Source organism: Ammospiza nelsoni, chromosome 4 (genome assembly GCF_027579445.1).
Source record: "Ammospiza nelsoni isolate bAmmNel1 chromosome 4, bAmmNel1.pri, whole genome shotgun sequence".
Classification (NCBI taxonomy): Eukaryota; Metazoa; Chordata; class Aves; order Passeriformes; family Passerellidae; genus Ammospiza; species Ammospiza nelsoni.
The window spans coordinates 23,481,044-23,490,864 of record NC_080636.1 but is presented as its reverse complement, the minus strand read 5'-3'; positions in this window follow the sequence as shown (position 1 = coordinate 23,490,864).

The following is a 9,821-nucleotide window of genomic DNA, read 5'->3' as shown; positions in this document are numbered from 1 at the left end:
CCCATGCTGATAAAACAAGGTTTTTATTAGCGAAGTGTTGCCATATGGAAGAGAGGCAGTTGCACCAAGGGCAGAAAACACATTTAATATTTGCAGTAGCCCAATATATCTGTGCAAACAAGAACTTTAACAGGTCTAGACACTTGGAGACCAGTACTCAGCACAGTGAATCAGGAGTAAAACTGGACTTTGCAGGAAAAATGCCATTTCCCTTATACAGTACAATTTTTCACAGCTGAACTTGACCAAAAAAAAAAAATTAGTTACTGGACCACACTTACATTTAGCCAAAAGAGTTTCAGGAGAAAAATGTGAATATGAAACAATACCTTACCTGGCCTTCCATCTCACCCTGATGGTCAGAACTTCAACAGCTCTGTCTATATTACTCATGTTGACAGGTTATCTTCCTAGTACCACAGACATTTTCTTCCAAGTTTCTCAGATGAGAGGAGATTGCTTCCTCCTCTCTGCAGTCCAATCCATCCTTTGTGATATACTGCAGTCCATTCTGCCATCCTTTTAGAACAGAAAACAGAAAACAGTCACTAAAAGAGAAAGTGAAAATATAGAATGAGCTACCAGGAAAAAAATTGGTCCAGAATAGTCCTGATCCACAGAGGTCATAAAATATTGTTGTTTTGCTCTTGCACAGTCTTTTGGCCAGAAGAAAAGTTATCCCTCCATACACATAATTTCTACACAGCAGCACTACAAGCAGTCACTGGCTAATGTTTGTGCTTTTGTGGGATTTATAAATCAATTACATTTATGGCCAGGTTTACTAGGTAAGCAATAAAAAATTTTGGTCAAAGCTCCTGTAATGGAATCCATCTCTGTCATTTAATTTGAAGAATTGTCAAAGGAGTAAAAAAGTGGAAAACTGTTTAGAAGTCAAAAAGGTCAGAACAGCCCCTAGGCAGTATGTAATACCTTGCATTTTCTGTGGGATGAAGGTATGTGATGCTAGATACAACAAATATTGTGGACAGAAGGCGAAAGATTTTTCAATACAGTCAGAGAAGTGCATTCTCAGGGGATAATTTTAGTCTACAATAAATTGCCATTCTGTCAGCAAGGAGCTACTGCTTAACATCTCTTACTGTAATCACTAGGGTGATGAGGAGTACTGCTTTAAAAGAGTTGCTATAAACACTACTGGAACCAGGACAGCCTTGCTCTGCCACAGGCTTGAGACAACCGTGTGACCTGTTACACCAGCAATACACACACGTCAAGCAGTGTGGACTGATGTACTTAAACATACAGACAGGTAAACATGAGCACACATGTATATCAGACATGTTTGTTACATTTGAGATGCTGCATTGAGTGCACAGTGCTTGCAAAAGTAAACTCAAACACCTCCAAAAGCCTTTTCAATATTGAAGACACAAGAAATTTAACAGTGTTAGTATGACAGATCATTTGGCTTCTTTATGTCTGATTTGTATTTTTAAACAAAATATCCCTAATGTATATATTTTGTATGAATGCCGAGCATTCACATTAATTTCTCGTTGATCTGAGGGATTCTTCTACAAACCCACACTTCCTCAGAACATAGTTTTTAAGTTTTGGCGTGATCTAAGGCAATATTATTCCCAGATCAAACATCCCTTTTAACTTTTAATGAAGCTTAAATTCATAGTTAGAGAGTTGTCTTTCTTTACAATAAAAAGCTCTGCTACCAAATCAGAAGTTAATACAAGATACGAAGCCGCTTACAAGGATAATTTCAGAGGAGTGGCGGGTGTTGGGAGGTTAGAATGGAGCCGTAACCCCTCCCAGAAGGAGAGCCGTTCCCAGCAGAGCTCCCGGGATGCTGTCGCAGTCCCTGTGCCAGCAGATGGCCCTGTCACCCAGCCTACCGATCACCCAAAAATCCCATCGCGTCTCCGCCTGCTTCCATCAGCTTCGCGGATCCTTTGCCACACATTTGGTGTAAATCACGGTGAGCCAAGACGTTCTTTTAAAGAGAAAGATGAGCAGAAGGAATCAAACCGCTCGGTGGCTGGATCCCGGCTCTTCCCGGACATCCCTCTGGGCAGGGCCGAGCCGGCCCGGGGGCTCCGGGGCAGGGAATTCCAGCCGTGCCATCCCCGGGAGCCGGCGCAAAGCGGGGCACCGGCTGCCTCTGCCCCTGCGGAGACACCGAGGCACGGCGCAGCAGCCAACCCCGCTCCCACGAACTCTGCTCCAACATGGGACTCCGCGGGAATGAGTCTGGGCTGTTAACTCTCAGTGTTATGGACCATTGATTGGTGCACTGAGCTTGTGCACCACTCACATAACACATCTAACTTTTTATGCTTCTAGACACGCATATGCTATTTTATAGACATCATCAAAAATATAAATAGGACAGACTGAAGTAGAGATGACATAAGAGAGATCTCTTTCATATTAAAACTTCCAAAGTTAGATATTTATCTTAGCCAAACTATAAGCAATGTAGGTAAGAAGTGTAAAAACATATTTAGAATTTTCTTTCAATCCTTCTTCTCCTGCATAAAATAATAATTTGCTCTTGAGCCTAAGGTTTTTACATGTACATTTTCAGAATTTTTTAATGGATTCTTACCCTTTTTTGCATAAAAACCATTAAGAGTTTTCAGCCTTCAACTGGAAAAGCTGCAGATACTGTACTATCACAGGCCTAAGGCCGTCTGTACCATTTATAATCCATCCCTCCATCAGAGAATAAAGAAGAACAGATTGGTTTCTAAGCACAGTTTGTAAGAAATGTCTCACAGTCTGCTACTTGCCTTCCTGCCAATTTTTCCCCACAGAAGCTGTTGCATTCCCTTTCTTCACAGCATTTGCTACTGAATATTATCTTGTGATAGGGTCAAGCAGCACACTAACTGTTCAGTCAGACTTCTCTCCTTAGACTAACTGCTCTTAACAGCACGGGTAACAACAGCTGAGAGCACACAGCTCTTCATTTAGATGCAACTTGTTTCTCTCCACCTCATTTTTTCTCACCCACCTACTGCCTCCTCCTTCCTTCTCTCTAAAAATCCCCTACCACCCGAAACCAACACACTCATTCATATTTTCTTCCACCCTGCTGTACACACAGAAGATAGGAAATGCATTAGGAGAGTTCACAATTCTAGCTCATGAGATAATGAAGAATATTAGCCACATTTTCCAGAGATGGGAAATCCTCATTTGTATGTTACAGTTCTAGGGTTTTCTGAATATAATTTTTTTTATGCATGTACACAGGGAGTTCTGCCAACCACCTCCCAGCCCCTGAAGAGAAACTTTCTGAACCTAGAAATTGGAGAAAATTGGCTGATAGAGTTGCTGAGCCACATTCTGTGATATTTGAAAAGAGATATTTGAAAAGTCAGGTGAAGTCCCGGATGACTGGGAAAAGGGAAACATTGTATCCATCTTTTAAAAGGGTAGAAAGGGGAAACAGCCAACCTGTCAGCCTCAACCTCTGAGCTTGGGAAAATCATGGAACAGATCCTCTTAGGAGCTGTGCTAGGGCAGGTGGAGAACAGGGAGGTGATTTGAGGAGCCAGCACAGCTTCACCAAGGGCAAGACCTGCCTGACCAAGCCAGGGGCCTTCTACAATGGAGTGGCTGCCTCAGGGTACAAGGGAAGGGCTACAGACATCATTTATCTGGATTTCTGCAAAGACTTTGACAGAGTCCCCCACAACATCCTCCTGTCTAAATTTGAAAGAGATGGATTTGGTGGGTGGACTGCTAGATGGATGAGAAATTGGTAGAAAGGTCACATCCAGAGGGTAGTGGTCAATGGCTCAGAGTCCTAATGGAGATCAGTGGTGCCCCTCAGGGATCTGTACTGGGGCCAGTGTTACTTAATATCATCATTAAGGACATAGATGAAAGGACTAAGTGCACCCTCAGCAAATTTGCAGGTGACACCAGGCTGAGTGGTGCAGTTGACACTCCCAAGGGACCCAGTGCCATCCAGAAGGGCCTGGACAAGCTTGAGAAGTGAGCCCTTGTGGTTTAACAAGACCGATACAGGGTGCTGCACCTCAGTCAGGACAGCCTCTGGTATCAGCCCTGTCTGGGGGATGCACAGACCCAGAGCAGCCCTGCCAGGGAGGATTTGGTGATGCTGGTGGATGAGAGGCTGGACATGACCCAGCCATGGGCACTCACAGCCCAGAGAGCCAAAGGTGTCCTGGGCTGCATCCAGAGCCCCGTGGGCAGCAGGGCAGGGAGGGGATTCTGCCCCTCTGCTCTGCTCTGCTCTGGTGAGACCCCACCTGCAGGGCTGCAGCCAGCTCTGGGGCCACAGCACAGGAAGGACATGGACCTGTTAGAGGAGGGCCACCAAGTTGGTCAGAGGGATGGAGCACCTCTCCTATGAGGAAAGGCTGAGAGACCTGGGAGTGTTCAGCCTGGAAAAGAGAAGGTTTAGCGATGATGTAATTGAATGGAGCCTAAAAGAAAGATTGAGAGGGATTTTTTACAGGATCGTGTAGTGGCAGGACAATGGGAAATGGATCCAACTAGAACAGTAGGTTTAGATTAGATACCAGGATTTTTTTTTTTTCACTTTGTGAGGGATAAGGTATTCCCAGAGTTTCCCCACAGAACTTGTGGATGCCCCATTCCTGGAGGCATTGGAGGCTGGGTGGAGCTTTGAGTAAATTGGTGAAGTTAGTAAAGGTGTCCCTGCCTATGGCAGAGTGGCTGCAACTGGATGGTCTTAAAGATCTCAACAAAAAATTCTATGTGATTCTATTATTCTATTACTTCCCCTTCATTCTTGAAGAGTCTAGCTACTTAAATTAACAATTAAAAACTCTAGAAATTTTAAGAGTTTGAACTTTCACATGAATGATTCACCAGTATCTGCACATAATACAGTGAAATCCCACAGAAGAGCCATCAGTAATACAAGAGTGTCTTGGTTTGAAAGACAGGTGTCTGTTAAGGAAGAAGGAGCTTCTCTTGAAATAGAAAATGTAAACCTCCTCTTTCTGAAATATTATAATTTTGAAATTAAGGGACTTGCAGGCAAAGATATGAGAATAGAAATAACAGGTTTTTATTAGGAAAATTAAAATAAAAATGTAGTAATACAAAACAGCACTGACAGAGTCAGAATACAGCCTGGCACCCTGTTGGTCAGGGTATTGGTAGCAGTCAAATTGAAATGGTGGCTGCAGTGTTTTTGGAGTGACAGATGCAGTTTTGTTGAAGCAGTGGCCTTGTAGAAGGCTGCAGTTTTCTTCTGAAGGTCTAGTGGTGGTGTAGATGCAGTGAGACTTAATGGCCTATTAATATTTCCTTAGACAAAGGATGAGTCATGGAAGAGATAAAGAAAACTACCCTACTGGGTTTTGATAGCTGGCCTATTCACAGAGGACATCCCCCCTGGAGTTATGGGTCATGGAAGAGATAAAGAACACTGCTCTGCCTGGTTTTAACTGATGGTGATAGAACACTTTTGGTTACATCTTGCATTGCAACCTAAGACAAAGGGGTTTTCAGCTTTTTCTAGTCAGTACACTTAGCTTTTCATCCTGAACATGATAAAAATGCATGAAACTATTAATTGACATGGTAGGGAAAAATGTGAGTTGAAGTAGTTCCCTACTTTACACCTTGAAGTAAATACCCTTCTTATTGCCTATTAATTTTCTATACTGTAGAACTGCTAAATGAAAAGAACTAGTGTGTTGGGTTTGCATGGCCAGGTTTCAGTAGCAGGGGGTTAAAGCTGTGGCTTCTGTGAGAAGCTGCCAGAAGCTTCCCCTGTGTCAGGCAGAGCCAGTGCCAGATGGCTCCAGGACAGCCGTGCTGCCGGCCAAGCCTGGGCCAGTTAGAAATGGTGGCAGTGACTCTGTGATAACATATCTGAGGAGGAAGAAAGAAAGTTATCGTGCAGATGTAAGTGTGGCAAGAGAAGGGCGAGAATATGCGAAAGGAGCAACTCTGCAGACACCCAGGTCAGTGGAGAAGGAGGGGCAGGAGTGCCGCTTCTGAGGTTTTACTTCCACTAGGGAGTGGTACAAGATCAAAACTCTGGTTATAGGTATAAAATGTAGGCAGAAATAAGAGCAAAGATAATCCTTTTTTCTGCTTCGTGCATCAGAGACATAGAAATTACAGATAAGGCAGACATCCACTTTCCCAATATTCCTGAGCAATCATCATGACATTTGTTTGCCAAATACCAGGTTCCCCAGAAGACAGACTTATCTAAAAGCTTTCATAACAGCACCTATATTAAAGGTGCAAGCATTAATACAACCATTGCTGTCTGCTAGGACAACTATTTGTACCCCTAAAATGCTTGCAAAAAACTTTCCTGTATCCCCATTTGGGAAACACAATTTATTGCTGAAATCAATTAAAAGGAAGAGTCCTAGCAGTTAGTTAAATTGTCAGGCTGTTAAAAAATATTTGGGTACTGGGAGTAACAAAAGTATGAATGGGGCAGCCCCTTTTACCTCTTTCTACAGAGCCACCCCTGCAGTTCCCCCTCCCACCACGACTAAAGCTGTGCAACACAAGGCCAATACACAGACCTTTCACAGCAAGGTGAACAGACAACACCAAAAAGCAGCCTGCCCAGATGGAGCACCAGCCAGTGAGCAGACACATCACATACACAGGGGACAGCAAAAACCCAAAGCTTCCACGGAGCACAAAGCACTTCCTTAGGCAGGTGTGTTCTAAGTACCTGCTCTGCCTAAAGAGCCGCAGCAGCCGGTGGGCACCTCAGAATAATTCCTGGGGAGATGCTACTTTTGCTTAGCTCTATTTACACTGAAGATTTCATGCACAGAAATGGAAATTATTGTGCACCTTTGTTCAGGTGAACAAAGGAAAGAAGTGAAAAAGACAGCTTTTAGCTGCTGTCTCTGATATCAGCACAACCACAGAAGTGTTGTTGTGCTGTAGGTAACTCCCACAGTGACCCCAACACTGTGCACAGCAGAGACTGAGGGGCTGCCCTGCATGGACAGGGTGTATTGCAACTAAAACCAAAAAGTCTCAGAAATCACGGCTGATTACCCACATGGAGATGAAGTCAGCATTCAATTTCAGCCAGCTACCATCTTTCTGTTCCCCATAATAATTTCTTTGTTAGAGAAGAGTGTAGTGCAGAGCAAGATACAAAACCACCCTGTTGAGCTATAATCATAGTACAGGATGGAAGCAGTGATAGGAATCAGGGTGATCTAAAAGGCTTGCTCACCACCGTTCTCAGACAGAGGATTGTCTGACTCACCAACTCCTGTCCCCATCCAGCCATATGATGAAAAATATTTTCCACCAGAGGCTATCAAAGTGCTACAAATGCTATTAACACCAAAATAAGAAATTGTACTTCAAGTTCAAGCCATTGTACTTTATGGTTATGGTTGAAAACTCAATTTAAAAAAGTAGCTTAAAATTCAGGAAAAAAAGCAGGTCAAATTAAGGCCAGCATATAGCACATCCTAAGGAAATCATTAACTGTTAGGTGAACCATGTGCTATTTTTGTTATTTAAAATACTGATTAAGCTAATTATGCTCACAGGGAATTGAGTCTGGAAGATTAAATTAAATCTTTTCAGAGGCAGAGTTTGATGAAAAGCTACTATCATCCATTTAAACAGCAAAAGGTATTATTTTGAACATTTTATGATGATCAACATTTTAAGAAGATCATCCTTTGGTGTCTGTTATTTGGCTAATAATGTAGCTTATACTTTCCTTTTGACCTTAGTGAAATGTTAGTGTCAAAACGTGTAGAGCTATGCCAAAATACAATACTATTTAACAGCTTCCTCTTTAGAACTAGTACCTTAAAAGCTCTGTTTTCCTTTGAGAACAAAGAATGACAAACTGAGAAAATTCAGTTTGTCATTCTTTGCTCTCAGTGCCACGATTACGATTTCTGAGTAAATACCAGCAATAGTACTAGTAGGCAGAAACTGTTTTTAAAAAGGCAATATTTATTATCTCAAGATAATAAGGATACTATACAAGATAAAAATGCAGTTCATGCACAAGGGTTTAACATTCCCCCACCTTTAAACACAGACAGAACAAACAAGTTCTGTGTTAATTTAGGATCACCCCACTGTGAGGTAGAAAATTAATTTCAGGTGTTAACACTAAATTCCTGTCAAAAGCTATAAACTATACAGCTAAATTTGACTCTACATAAAGAAGATGATTCCTTAGCTTCTATTCTCCCGTTGGTCTCCTCGGCAGGAATCTCCCTGGGATCACGCAGGGCCATCTTGCCAGGCGAGTGACCTCTTCCCTGGGGTATCCGCAGCGCGCCGCGGTGAGGGCAGTGCCCAGCCAGAAGGAGTGCGGGCCGTAGTGCTCCGGGGGCAGCCCCAGCAGGCACAGGGCGCGCCTGAGCACCGCCCGGAACTCCCGCCGGGTCACGGGCCGCGAGTCCGAGCGCACGAAGAGCGGCCCCTCCTGCCGGGCACGGGCTGCCAGGTAGCTCCGCAGGGCCAGCACCGGGCACACCCACGGCTCTCCGGACAGCGCCAGGGTGATGACATGCCTCTCGTGATCCACGGGAGAATAAGGCAGGAAAAGCAGCGCCTTCCTCTCCATCAGCTGGAGATCGCTCAGGTACAGCAGCTCAGGCTGCAGTACATCACGGTGCTTGGCCACAATCTCTCTTATTCGAAGTGCCCCAAAAAAAGCCACAGTGAATAATGCACGAAACAATAAGCATTCATAGTGAGTTATGCATGCAGACTCCAGGACTCCTAAGAGAGACCGCAACATCTCAATTGTTACAGGCAAGTATTTATCCCTCAGGATACCCGCTCGACGTTTCAACCCTGTCACCATGCAACAGGTCATAGGATCTTCCAGAGGATCAGCGTTACCAGTCAATTTTGATAAATAAGAAAGTGCTGCCACGTATATGAGTGTCTTCGAGGAGGAATAATTAGATTCCACGGCCAAAAACCCTCTAATTTGTTCCACTGGAATTGGCCAGGCTGCAGGCATTCCCGTGCTTTCCCTGAAGACAAGGAATTTCTTCAGTCCTTCGAGGTAGGCTTGCCAAAGCCTACTGTCCCCTGAGTGCTCCAGCAACGACAAAGTCTTCAGAGGCCAATGTCCCAAGGAATGCTTCTGCTGATAACTGATATCGCCTCCTGCAAGAGAAGATCCACATTAGCACAGGATGACAAGAGGCATAAGCATACTGTTTAAACGGCAATAAAGACTCCAGCACTCCTGAGCGCATCACACCTCACAGATAACGCTGTGAGTTTGTCTCATAGGCAGCTCTCGCACAGGAGCACCGGATATATTTTTCAAATAAGAAACAAGCAACATATCAGGCCCGTTTCAGGCGCTGGATGTGGTAACACTCCGGGAATTTACAAGGCTGCCGAGTAGTAATGAGGACAAATAGAAAGCAATTTTTAAACTAAGGGATGGCTACAGAAGTAACAACAAAGGTCACACAGCCCACTCCCTCCAGTAGGTCCCACAGCCCACTCCCTCCAGTAGGTAGCATTATTTCCCAGCCCGGGAGGGAGAACTCTCCCAACCCATCCCTCCGAACCCTCCAGCCTCACACAAGAACCCGAGGAGAATCGAGGCGCTGCCCGGTGCGGTGCCCCCGGCCCCGGCCCGCACTTACCGCTCCGCGGCGCTTCCCGGCTGCGAGGCGGGGAGGTGACTCCGTGCCCGGCCAGTCTCGGCTCCAGCCACTCCATGCCCGGCTCCCGGGCCAGCAGCGCCAGCATGTCCCAGAAGGGCGAGGCGGCGGGGGCAGAGCAGGCCATGGCAGCGGGACGAGCAGCGGACGGAGACTGCCAGGCTAAGCCCTGGGGGCCCTTTT